This window comes from Tasmannia lanceolata, unplaced genomic scaffold, assembly GCF_043159265.1.
Source record: "Tasmannia lanceolata isolate RefF3 unplaced genomic scaffold, GAP_Taslan_0.1 ptg000020l, whole genome shotgun sequence".
Classification (NCBI taxonomy): Eukaryota; Viridiplantae; Streptophyta; class Magnoliopsida; order Canellales; family Winteraceae; genus Tasmannia; species Tasmannia lanceolata.
The window spans coordinates 7,848,341-7,862,330 of NW_027518697.1; positions in this window are offsets into that span (position 1 = coordinate 7,848,341).

Here is a 13,990-nt window from a genome sequence, read left to right on the forward strand (position 1 = left end):
GGCCAGAATTCGAATTTGGGAAGCTTGTACACATGAAGGGAGCTTGGGCTATTGAACTCAACTGGGCTGATAATAACTGGGTATTTTCTTGAATCTGATTAACAACAGGTTTAAGGTGATCAACTTGTTGGATATTAGAGGATCCAAAAGACATGTACTTGTTTCTGCCATCAGAATCAAAGCTGCATGTTTGGGAACTTGAATCAGGCGGTTTCTGCTTGTTGGAAGAGGACCCTCTCCAATCTGGTATGAATTTTCTATATGAAACAGTTCGCTTTAAAATTCGACAAATAGTCCAGATTTCCTGCCACCCAAAGGAAGAAAGACCATTGTTTAGTAAAACACTCATTCGAGAAACTTATAAAAACACAAAGACAAAGGAAGGGAACCCATAAAAGGAGTGGTGCAAAACAACCAATCACTCCAAAAGCTTAAGCTATTGGAGTTGGTGTTATTTAATCATTTATACTTCAAACACTCCTACTCACGCATAGCTCCTTTTATGGGTTGGCCGTGCATGTGGATTTCTAATATCAAGGTGTTGTTAGGTTTTGAACCAGGGACATGTAAAGCAATAGCTCTGATACCATGTGAAACAACCTATTTTTATACTTCAACACAAAGAAGAGTGGTAATAAGAAAATAGACTGGAGAGGAGAAAAAGAAAAGAAAAGATCTTACAGCTTCATGGGCGTTCTTGGCATTTAGAGGGCCTGTGGGAAGGCGAAATTCATGCATCATCCAATCAGTTTTGGTTCCTTTTCCTGCGCTCCCAACATAGTAAACAAGCGATTTTTTGAGGCCAATGCAGTCTTTGTTTTTGTCTCCAGAAGGATAGATTGGCCTATCAATGCCTGTGGCTTTCCAAAAACCAGATCCTGTGACCCTATTGGGTCTTCTGCTATTCTTATATTTCCTCCCTCTTAGGCAAAAGAAATACCACTCGTTGTCTCCCACACTACTAGCTTCTTCATGGCCAAAACACAAAAGTTAAAAGAGAATCCCATCAGTTTTTTCTTCATTTGTAGTAGTAAGAAAAATCATCATCTGAAAACAAAAATCGTTTTACTATTCTGTCATTTTAGATTTTTAAACAAAATTAAGAATTTTTTTGGGAATTTGATACCGGTACTTTCTTGTTTATGCGGGCATAGACTCAGAGAGTATTGGAATAAATAGTCCACACGGAGGAGACCATCCTTTGATTTCGTGGGAAAGAGAATACTAGTATCGTGTGGCTGTCAACCTTGTAGAGTATTAGTAGGCGTGTCATTACCAGTAGAGAGAGAGAGGAGAGATAAGCTAGAAAAAGAGAGAGAAAGCATCAATCCAAATACGGGTGTAAACGAGCCGAGCTTGGCTCGGCTCGGCTCGTTAAGCTCAACACCTGAGCTTGGGCTCGGCCACGAGCCTTACCGAGCTCGTTAATGGCCAATTGGGCCCCAAAATTCTACATATTTTGGGTTATTTTGGGCCTTTTGGACATGTCCTGTACAATCAAATGATTCAAATTAAATAATTACATAACCTGTGAGGAATTTAGGATTATAACTTATAAAATTATATATATAATACATATGAGAAAACGGTTTCTACACACTAGTGTAGATAAGTTATCTACAAACTAGCTTAAAATACAATGGGGGCGCACATTGTTTGGGTGATCCAAAGCATTCATTTGATTGGCCCTCACATAGATAGGGTGTGCCCAAAAACTCAGCTTCATAGGATCATCCTAGCCCTTGCAACCAAACACACCCTAAGGTTTGTTATAATTCTATATATACCCCGAGCAGCCAATTTGATAAATGGTTAATAAAGTATGGGGTGCAATTTATGAAAACAATGGAGTGCCAATATCATTTCCTTATACTTTTCCTAAAGTTCTGCAGCTTTTTTAGGCTTCTGATATTGGCACTACATTTTTTAATAATGGGACAAAATCAGCTTGTCTTTTCTTCTTCTTTAATCGGCTTATAAGAGCTTTTTGGGAACTGTAATAACCTCTGACAACTGTTTAAATAATACAAGACAAAATAAGGTAGTGCGTTTATTAAAACATGGCAGTGACAACGTCAGTAGCCTTTTTTTATTTTTATTTTATCACATTCACAATTTCATTAGACAAGACTAAACTGATGTTGGGAACTTCGATTTTCAGTTCATATGGATAGGCAAGATTGCTATGGATGTTACTTTTATTATGAAAAATTCCATCATCATCCTCTTCATAATCGTTATTAGGGTAGGGTGTAGTTTTTTATAAGCATGGTTTTAAATTTCGACCGAATTTTCTTATTTCGGTCAAAACGAAAACCGGAATCACACATACCCGAAATGTTACATTTTTGGGACGAAATTTCCAAATTTCGTTTTTCCGAGATTTCGTCGGAAATTTAAGGACCTTCTATAATACTTTCCCAAAATTTCGACCGAAATTACCAAAATTTTGGAAATTTCGGCCTTCTGTAATTTCAGCCGAAATTGTTTATAAAATAAAATATTATTTTTAATTGTTTTGTCAGATTTCGGATGAAATTTCGAAATTTCAGTTTCGGTGGGGACCGAAATGGATTCCGAAAACGAAATTTGAAACCATGTTTATAAGAACACCCCTGGCAGTCTTATCAATGCAAAACATTCAACCAATAATTTTCCTCCCGCTGTAATCGACCTGGTTTTTTTCGAGACAGTTGACCACACCTGAAATGACATCCCAACCATTTTACACGGATCAGAAAAATCAGCTTTTCTTAAATGCATCTTTCCCACCTACATGACCCTATTTTACATTCTTGCAAAGTTGCAAGAGCGAACTTAACCCCCTCTCTTTTTTATTCTTCTTCCTCCTCTTCTCCAACTTAGTGAGAAGGTATGTGTCCTCCCTTATTTTGATACTTTCTTGAATTCTAGGAGTTTGACTGAAGTTTTGAGATTGACAAACAAGATTACGTGTAGGAAAACGTAGAAGTTCCTGTTTTTTATTTTTAAGGTGGATTATTCTAAAGAATAGAAACTTTAATTTGGCCTTATGTTGATGGAGTGATCAAGACATAGAGGATAAAGAAAATATAAAAAGCATATCTTAAAAAAAAAAATTTGATTTTATAGGAAAAGAAACACCAAGTATGAGGTGAAAATTTCAGTGATTATAGGCAAGAAATTTCAAAAAAAAAAAAAAAAAAAAAAAAAAAAAACCCCACAAACTATAGAGAAAGCAGGAATCGGAGAGGTGTATAGAGATAGTAATTGCAACAACATATAAGTCTTCTATGGGCCTGATGGAATAACAGACTCTATTGAAGCTCCGCTTTGAGCTTATTTTTATCTTTTTGAAAATGGTGTTCGAGCTCTTCACTATGGTATGAGCTTATTTAGGGACCAAATGGAAGGCAAGTTGGAAATAGAATGGGATTCATTAAATGACTTTTCTTGGGTTCGAGGCTCAAGTACTGGTTCATGGAGATTAGCCAAGTTTTTAGATGAGATTAGTTCTATGATTAACAATAATATTCTTTCTTTTGCTAAATATCCCTAGGTGCTAATGATCTAGTGGATTGATTGGCTAAATCTAGGGACTTAGGGACTTAATTTACTCTGGGTCCTCTCTCCCTATAAATGTGAATCTATAATCTCTTTTATGCTTGGAATATAGTAATCTTTTTCAGAAAGAAAACATGAAAAAAAAACTCTAAATAAAAAGCACTTACTTGGAAGATCCCATGGGTCGAATTTGTATATATCTATCTGTTTAATGAGTTCTATGCTGAAGGGTTTCTTGTTCACCTTCCGCCGGAGATAAAATCCGACTAGCTCTTCGTCCGTTGGATGGAATCGAAATCCTGGAAGGACTTCTTCTTCCTTAGCCTCTTCTAATGAACTCTGCACTTCCATCTCTCTCTCTCTCTCTCTCTCTCTCTCTCTCTCTCTCTCTCTCTCTCTCTCTTAATTGTTTCACTGAAAGAGTATTACAAACCTGTACAGGAAGATCGATTCTTATAAATTTATGAAGATGGTTGCTTTGGTCAAGTCATGAGCTTTGATTTCTTGGGCCTTAGGGGGGCGAAATGGTCTTTTTATAGGTTATATTCTTCTAATGACGTCTCTCAAGATGACTAGTGGATTGTTTGTGATTAGATGTGTGCTGAGGCCGGTGATAAAAGCACGTCACTTGGAGAAATTGAAAAATTGGCTGCAAGGTAGGGAGTGGGACATAAAGTCTTTCTAAAGAGGTGATATGGCATTTGGACTAATCTTCTTGCGGATTTGAACCTAGCAAATAAGACCAAAATTTAGACTTGGCATAAGAGATTTCCGAAGCTTCTTCTGCTAAATTGCTAATAGCTTTATGGTATTAATGAATGTCACAAGAATTTTTTTGGATGTTTGAATTGATTATATATTATATTATTTCCCAATTGGTTAGACACATTATTTAGGGTGATGATATTTTCACCCCCTCCGGTACTTGCACACCCCCCTTATAACCTGACTTGACGAGAAAAGTGGGCAACTTTATGTCAAATCACTTTATAAGGGGGATGTGCAAGTACCACAGGAGGTGAAAATATCATCCCCATTATTATTTATATATAGAAGCTTTAAAAAAAGAAAAAAAAATGAAATTATATGATGTTCGTGTTGGGTTTAAGTCCAGCCCAATAAGGGCTTATTTGGAATTTATTTTAACTAGAGGGATAATATGATCTTTCTATACCTAAAGCATATATCTAAGTGTAGTCCTAATCTTTGGCAACAAAAGAGAACAACACAAAAATAGAAGGAAAATTCGCAGGAAAAGGGGTTTCTGCGCAGCAGTGATCAAACCGACGATCGGAGGTCGATCCGTGGTCCGATTGAGCTGATATTTGGACAGCAGGTTAGTGACATCTTTATTTACATTCTGAACGGTTGGATTGTGATTTGGAGTTCTCTAAATCAGGTTTCTGAGTCGTTTACGGACAGCAGATTTTGGGTGAGATCTTTACCATTTTCTTCAACTTTTTTCTTCTTGTTTGGAGTTAATATTGTTGCTCTATCTTCACTCATATTTGTGGATTCCATTGTTGTTGGAATGGGAGATGCTTATCCCGTTGATGATGTTGAGAATTAGGTTTTGTACCTAAAGTATTATAGTGGAGATTTGGGTGGACTCCGAGAAAGGTCCCGTGGTTTTTATCCTTCACGTTGAAGGAGTTTTCCACGTAAAAATTCTCTTGTGTTGATTGTGGTTGTTTGTTGATATTTTTTGTGGTTAGTATATTTCCATTGTTTGTGTTCAATCGTTTTCTCACAGGTTCGATCAAAGCGGGAAAGGGTTTTTTCCCAACATAGTCGTATAAGAGCATTCGGGTTGTTTGCACACAAGGTGTTTGTGATATTGCTTGAGAAAAGCAAGGTTGTTATTGACTTTGATTGAATGATGGAAACAAATTTGAATAGAATGATCAGCTTGAATGGAAGAAATTATCATGTTTGGAGGGGTAAAATGGAAGACCTTCTATATGTGAAGCGTTGGCATCTACCGGTGTTCGGCGATACAAAACCTGACAACATGACCGATGCCGATTGGACTCTTGAGCATAAAGTTGTGTGTGGGTTCATTCGACAATATGTGGATGATAATGTTTTGAATCACATCAATAAAGAATCACATGCCAGGACTCTGTGGAGCAAGCTTGAATCGTTGTATGCGCGAAAGACCGGCAACAACAAGATGTACTTGATAAAGCAATTTATGGGGTTGAAATATAGAGATGGACAATCTATATCCGATCACTTGAATGAGTTTCAAGGAGTGATAGATCAACTTTCAGCCATGAATATTAAATTTGAAGATGAGGTACAAGGGCTTTGGTTGGTTGGTACTCTACCAGACTCGTGGGAGACATTTCGTATGTCGTTGAGTAATTCTGCTCCTGATGGTATTGTCACCATGGACTTTGTTAAGAGTGGCATTCTAAATGAGGAAATGAGAAGAAAAACTCAAGGTTCTTCGTCCCACTCTGAAGCTTTGGTTGTCGAAAACCGAGGGAGAAGTCAAAGTAGAGGTCTAAAAGGTAAACACAAGAGCCGAAGTAAGTCACGTTCATGGAAAAAGGATGTTGAATGCTATGAGTGTGGCAAGAAGGGCCATATTAGGAAAAATTGCTTCCAGCTGAAAAGAGAGAACAAAAATGGTAGTGACAATAATGAGAAGAAGGATCACAATGACAATGATCGGGTCGCCACCGCCACTGAGGAACTTGTCATTGTATGTTATGATGATAATGTTAATTTTGCATGCAATGAGACGAGTTGGGTCATTGAGAGTGGAGCTTCGCTTCATATCACATCAAAGAATGAGTTCTTTACTTCTTATACGCCAGGGAACTTTGGCACATTGAAGATGGGCAATGATGGCTTGGCCAAAGTTGTAGGTGTGGGAGATGTGTGTTTGGAGGCAAATAATGGAACAAAGCTGGTTCTCAGAGATGTCAGACATGTACTAGATATTCGTTTGAATTTGATTTCAACTGGGAAACTTGATGAAGAAGGGTTTTGCAATACCTTTAATAATGGACAGTGAAAACTCACCAGAGGCTCATTAGTTGTGGCTAGAGGAAAGAAGGAGTCTTCTTTATATTTGTTGCAGGCCAAGATTTCCAAGGGTATATGTAATGTTGTGAAAGATGGGAATGCAACCGAGTTGTGGCACAAGCGACTGAGTCATATGAGTGAGATAGGTATGGGCATATTAGCTAAGAAGAATTTACTCTCTGGAGTGAAGAGTGCAATGCTTGATAAATGTGCACATTGCTTGGCTGGGAAACAAAGAAGAGTTTCATTTCAAAGTCACCATCTTTCGAGAAAAGCAGATTTATTAGAATTGGTACATTCAGATGTTTGTGGTCCAATAAAACCTTTAACACTTGGTGGTGCTGCTTACTTTGTTACCTTCATTGATGACCCTTCCAGGAAACTTTGGGTTTATGCCTTAAAGACGAAGGACCAAGTGTTGGATGTATTCAAGCAGTTTCAGACTTCAGTAAAGAGACAGACAGGAAAGAAGTTGAAATGCATCCGATCAGACAATGGTGGTGAGTACATCAGACCATTTGATGAGTACTGTAGACAGCAGGGTATTCGACATCAGAAGACACCTCCTAAAACACCTCAGTTGAATGGTATAGCAGAAAGAGTGAACAGAACATTGGTTGAGAGAGTCAGATGCCTGATTTCAGATGGCAAATTGCCAAAATCCTTTTGGGGTGAGGCTTTAAGTAGAGTGGCACATGTTATTAATTTATCCCTCACTGCTGCTTTAGATGGTGATGTGCCTGATAGAGTTTGGTTTGGCAAGGATGTCTCTTATAACCATCTAAGAGTATTTGGTTGTCCATGTTCCGAGGGATGAGAGGTCCAAGTTGGACGTTAAGACGCGACAATGCATCTTTCTTGGTTATGGTTCTGATGAATTCGACTACAGACTTTACGATCCAGTTGAGAAGAAAATTGTGAGGAGTCGAGATGTTGTTTTTGTTGAGAATCAGACCATAATAGACATTGAGAAGACGGAGAAGATAGTATCCAGAGATTCTGATATGTGGGTTGATGTTGACTCAGCCCCATCCATCGAGTTGCAGACGCAGTTGCAAGGTCATGATGACGTCGATACTCAGTATGACGTTCAGGATCAGATTCCATATCAGGTTCAGGATCAAACTCAGAATGACCAGCAGAGTGCAGATGACAGTAATGCTCAGGCAGATAATGTTGTTGATGTTCAATAGCATGCACATACAGTTCCACCAGCTACTGCTTTGAGGAGGTCTACCAGAGACCGCCATCCATCCATTAGATACTCTCCTGAGGAGTATGTGCTACTAACAGATGCAGGTGAGCCTGAGAGGTTTGAAGAAGCAATGGAAGATGCGAACAAGAAAGACTGGGTTGATGCGATGCAAGATGAGTTGAAATCGTTGCATGACAATCGCACCTTTGAGTTGGTGACATTGCCTAAGGGCAAGAGAGCTTTGAAGAATCGATGGATTTATAGGTTGAAGGATGATGGGAATTCTTCACATCCTCGATACAAAGCTAGGCTGGTCGTTAAGGGTTTCAGTCATAAAAAGAGAATTGACTATGATGAGATCTTCTCGCCCGTTGTGAAAATGTCTGCAATCCGGGTTATCTTGGGTTTGGCAGCTAGTCTTGATCTTGAGGTTGAGCAAATGGATGTGAAGACCGCTTTCCTTCATGGTGTTTTGGAGGAAGATATATACATGGAGCAGCCAAAGGGTTTCAAAGTGAAAGGTACAGAGAACTATGTTTGCAAGCTAAAGAAGAGCTTATATGGGTTGAAGCAAGCGCCGAGACAATGGTACAAAAAGTTTGAGTCTTTTATGAGGGAGCAAGCCTATAAGAAGACAACTTACGATCATTGTGTCTTTGTGAAGAAGTTCTCAGAAAATGACTTCATCATTTTACTGCTCTATGTGGATGACATGCTTATAGTTGGCCAGAATGCTTCAATGATTGAAAAGTTGAAGCGAGATTTGAGTAAGTCGTTTTCAATGAAAGACTTGGGGCCAGCTAAGCAAATTCTTGGTATGAGAATCAGTCGTGACAGAAAGGCCAAGAGGTTGTGGTTGTCTCAAGAGAAGTACATAGAGAAAGTGCTTCAAAGGTTTAAAATGGATAAAGCTAAAGTGGTGAGCACGCCTCTTGCTACACACTTTAAGCTTAGTAGGAAACATTGTCCATCGAGTGAAAATGAGGTGAAAGACATGGAAAGAGTTCCTTATGCATCCGCCGTGGGTAGTTTGATGTATGCAATGGTTTGCACAAGGCCAGACATAGCTCATGCGGTTGGAGTAGTTAGTCGGTTTACTTCAAATCTAGGAAGAGAGCATTGGAATGCAGTAAAGTGGATCCTACGATATCTCCGAGGCACTTCTAGTTTGAAACTTTTATTTGGAAGTGAGCAGCCGATTGTTGTTGGTTATACTGATTCAGACATGGCAGGGGATGTTGACACCAGAAAATCTACTTCAGGCTATTTGGTCAATTTTGCAGGGGGAACTGTGGCTTGGCAGTCAAGATTGCATAAATGTATTGCCTTGTCTACAACAGAGGCAGAATTCATCGCAGCAACTGAAGCTTGCAAGGAGTTGCTTTTGATGAAAGCGCTTACAGAGGAACTTGGTCTCACTCAAGAAAGGTATGTGCTACTTTGTGATAGTCAAAATGCTATCCACCTCGCAAAAAATTCCACTTTTCATGCGAGGTCGAAACATATTGATGTAAGGTATCATTGGATACGAGACATCTTAGAGTCCAAAGAGTTGGAACTACAGAAAGTACATACCGGAGCTAATGGTTCAGATATGACGACAAAGGCACTTCCGAGAGAGAAGTTTGATTTTTGCCGGCATGGATTTCACTTGAGGAGTCAGTGTTGGAATCTCCCTCATTGGGCTGGAGGAGGAGATTTGTTGGGTTTAAGTCCAGCCCAATAAGGGCTTATTTGGAATTTGTTTTAACTAGAGGGATAATATGGTCTTTCTATACCTAAAGCATATATCTAAGTGTAGCCCTAATCTTTGGCAACAAGAGAGAACAACACAAAAATAGAAGAAAAAAGAAGGGAAATTCGCAGGAAAAGGGGTTTCTGCGCAGCAGTGATCAAACCGACGATCGGAGGTCGATCCGTGGTCCGATTGAGCTGATTTTTGGACAGCAGGTTCGTGACATCTTGATCTACATTCTGAACGGTTGGATTGTGATTTGGAGTTCTCTAAATCAGGTTTCGGAGTCATTTACGGACATCAGATTTTGGGTGAGATCTTCACCATTTTCTTCAACTTTTTTCTTCTTGTTTGGAGTTGATATTGTTGCTCTATCTTCACTCATATTTGTGGATTCTATTGTTGTTAGAATGGGGGATGCTTATCCCGTTGATGATGTTGAGAATTAGGTTTTGTACCTAAAGTATTATAGTGGAGATTTGGGTGGACTCCGAGAAAGGTCCCGTGGTTTTTATCCTTCACGTTGAAGGAGTTTTCCACGTAAAAATTCTCTTGTGTTGATTGTGGTTGTTTGTTGATATTTTTTGTGGTTAGTATATTTCCATTGTTTGTGTTCAATCGTTTTCTCACAGGTTTGATCAAAGCGGGAAAGGGTTTTTTCCCAACAGTTCGCGGGTCCACGAACGATTTCTAAAAAGAGTCCTATTAGAGGCAAACCCAGAGTGGAACCGATAGTGGAACCGGACAAATCACCCCATGCCACATGGCACAAGAGGGATATTTTTGCCAATTTAAAGAATTAAAAGGCCAAAAAAGGGAAAGATTGCTAAGGTGGGAAACAGTTATTCTAGTAAAAAACATCTATAGCGATCATATTTTCTCTCCTACTCTAAGGTCCTATTTGTTTAAGATTATAAAAACCGATTGTGAGTGTGAAACCTATTATTTGACTCAAAATTACATTTAAATCAGTGTCCAATAATCGGCTTACCACTCACAATCGGTTGTCATAATCTTAAACACACAGGAACTAAGGAGAATTTTGGCCACTTAAAATCCTAACAAAACTAAAACAATAACTAATCTCGGACAATATAAAAATTACAAAAATAAATTAAATTTGAACTCTTGAAGAAACAGGGGCCATTGATTTGATCCGCGCCTCAATCTTTGATGGCTCTAAGACGATTGGTGCACGGAATACATTCGTCGATCATAGTATGGAATTGATCGATGATCTGGATTGCCTAATTGTGGATCCGAGGGTCCTGGGCTGTCCGATTAGAGATATGATAGTCTTGGCCATCAATCTGTATGATCTGGATGGATGCACCTTCATCAATAAGCCCTCTGCGGAAGCTAATACCGACACCCTCTATCTTCATAAGACCTTTCCATTTTTGGTATATTCCTACTTTTGATAGAGTTCTTCTTTTAATTTTTATACGGGCAGTGATAAATCGACCCCAGTATATCTTAAATCAACTCCTTTTAACGTAAAACGTTAGGGTGTTTCGCTAAACACCGTACAAGTGTGCCACTAACACCCTAACGTTTTTCGTGTTAAACACCATACAAGTGTACAACTCACACGCCCTAATGTTTTCTGTTAAAAGGGGTCGATTTATCACTCCCCTTTTATACTTATTACTAGTTTTTTCAAAGTAAATACGTAGAAAGACAGTGTTCTGTATTAGAAAGCTTTTTCTTTGTCTTTTTACATTTCCTCATTAACCATTTTCTTAGAAAACAACAAAATTTCTGCGGTCACAAAAAGTCTACCGAGAATTTATCAACATGTTAGATCACTATAATTTTATTCGTCAGCTATATATACATCAATAATTTAAGATCAGTTAAAATTTTGGGATTTCCTCGGCAATTACATCAAAGCCATTTCACGGCTCACTTTTGCATGAGACAGCAGCAGCCACACAGGTTTAACAGATTGTCTTATTCATTTAATTCATTTGAGGTGGCTGATGTCTCTTGCAAAAGTGAGAGCCACGAAATGTCTTTCGTCAAATTTCCATAGTAAATCTCTAAAAATATATGGGTAATATGAAATTTTGCATAAAATTGGCAATGGATTGTGATGAAAAGGCTACGTACGTACAAATTTAAGCGATACAATAAATAAACTTATTTGTATATCTCTGGAAAATGATATGGTAACCGAGAGTAAGATATCCCTGAAACAAAGAACCAGTTGTGATATAGTGGCAATAAACAATTAGTTCTGTTTCCTGCCCAGTTGTGCAATCGGTTTCCCTAGTGATGGGATGTAAAAACAGCAGCCTGTAGCAGGCCGACACCTGTCCTGGAGTAGGTGAACTCAAGCCTATCACAGGCCACCAGCTGTCCTGGAGTAGGTGAACTCAAGTCTATCATAGGCCGCCACCTGTCCTGGAGTAGGTGAACTCAAGCCTATCACAGGCCGCCACCTGTCTTGGAGTAGGTGAACTCAAGCCTCTAGCAGGCCGCCACCTGTCCTGGAGTAGGTGAACTCAAGCCCTAGCAGGCCGCCACCTGTCCTAGAGTAGGTGAACTCCAGCCTGTAGCAAGCCGCCACCTGTCCTGGAGTAGGTGAACTCCAGCCTATAGCAGGCTGCCATCTACCCTTGGGTGGGCAACCCCACATCATCAACTTTCCCTCTATAAAAGGAGGTTCAAAGCTCAAACCAAGGGTAATGAATAACCTTCCTCTCCTCAAAAAACTCTTAAACTAGCTCTGCACTCCTGCTCATATACTGACTTGAGTGTCGAATGGCCTGTCCGGAGTAACACCCGGGTTGGTCTTCTGACCTCGTTTGCTTCTGTGCAGAACACAGTCACTTCATTTCAATCCCGCCGAGCTCGACTCCTTCACTTCGGTTCCTCTGGTCATCCAGCTCAGCCCTTACGTCACTGTCGTACCTGTTACCGATTTTCGGCCTAACAGATTGGCGCCATCCGTGGGACCCCGAACTAAAAGCTGTTCAGATCCCCTATAAACAAAATGGTAGGGCGCAAGAGTGCTCGAGTACCAACTGCGCGGACAACCCGAGTCACGCTACCGCGCAGGACTCGTAGTGAGCGAATCGCTTCTCAGGTGGTGGCTACCTCTGCCACAGCCGAGCAGAGCCCCGCTCGCTCGGACCATCTCAATCCTACGCCTACTCCGGATCAAGTCCAAGCTCTTTTTCAACAAATGACAGCCCTTGTCGGTCAGTACCAGCAGCTGATCCAAGCACCTCCCCAACATCCTCCAGAGACTCCACAACCTGTCTAGGAAAGGTCGAATATACACAGGGGAGAGTCATCGTGCCACGGTGAGGACCAAACTCACCACTCCTCAAGGCCAGTCCATCACTCCAGAGCTCGGAACGCTCACACAGAACCTCACAACCGCCAGAGATCGTGGTCCCGCTCTGCACGAAAGCATCGAGCCCAAGAGGACCGCGCGCTGCAGGAAAAACTCCGGCCTCATCGTAGGAGTCCGGAAAGTCAGTCCGGCTCTGCGGCGAGCCCGTCAGTGGAGAGAAACAGATCACCGGATCAGCCGGACTGCAGAGCTAATCCGATGCTACGGAGGATAGAAGAAATGGATCACCGAATAGAAGAGCTGGCAAAGGATCAGAGCCGGCCCGCTTCTAGGGCGTTCTCGAGCAGAACGCCGTTCACCGACGACGTCATGGGTGCCCCAACACCCAGAGGATTTAAAATGCCAACCGTCCCGCAATGCGACGGGACCACTAACCCTGTGGACCACTTAGAGACGTTTAGAGCGATGATGCTCCTCCACGGCGCATCCGATGGCTTCCTCTGCAGAGCATTCCCGACAACACTGACTGGTGCGGCCCGGGACTGGTACTCCAGAATTAAGCCAAACTCTATCAGCAACTTTGAAGATTTTGGGGATGATCTGGTCCGCCATTTCATAAGCAGCCGCAGGCCAAGGAAAACAACAGCATCCCTGATGGCCTTGCGGCAGGAGGATCACGATCCTCTCAAGGCGTTTGTTCGCCGCTTCAACAGGGAGGCACTCCAAGTGCCGAATTGGGACCCCTCAGCGGCAATGAACGCACTCCTCGCGGGCGCTAGATCCAATGATTTCCGCCGCTCAGTGGCTCACCAAAATCCGCACTCACTGGCGGATCTAATGACCGGAGCTAAGGAGTACATAACAGTGGAGGAAACGCTGGCAGCCCTGGACTCGACTTGGAGGAGAACCTCTGAGGACAAGAACCCTACCAAGCAGCGTAGGGATGATAAGGCCCCCAGAAGAGAGAAGTACCCCCAAATGAGAGAAGAGAACTTCACGCCTCTCAACACCGCCCGGAAACATATACTGATCGCCATCAGTGGAGAAGAATTCGTAAGATGGCCAACCAGAATGATCTCCAAGGGAAACAGGAGAGACAAGTCGAAGTACTGTCGGTTCCACAGGGACCACGGTCACGACACGGACGAATGTTGGCAGCTCAAGGAAGAAATCGAGC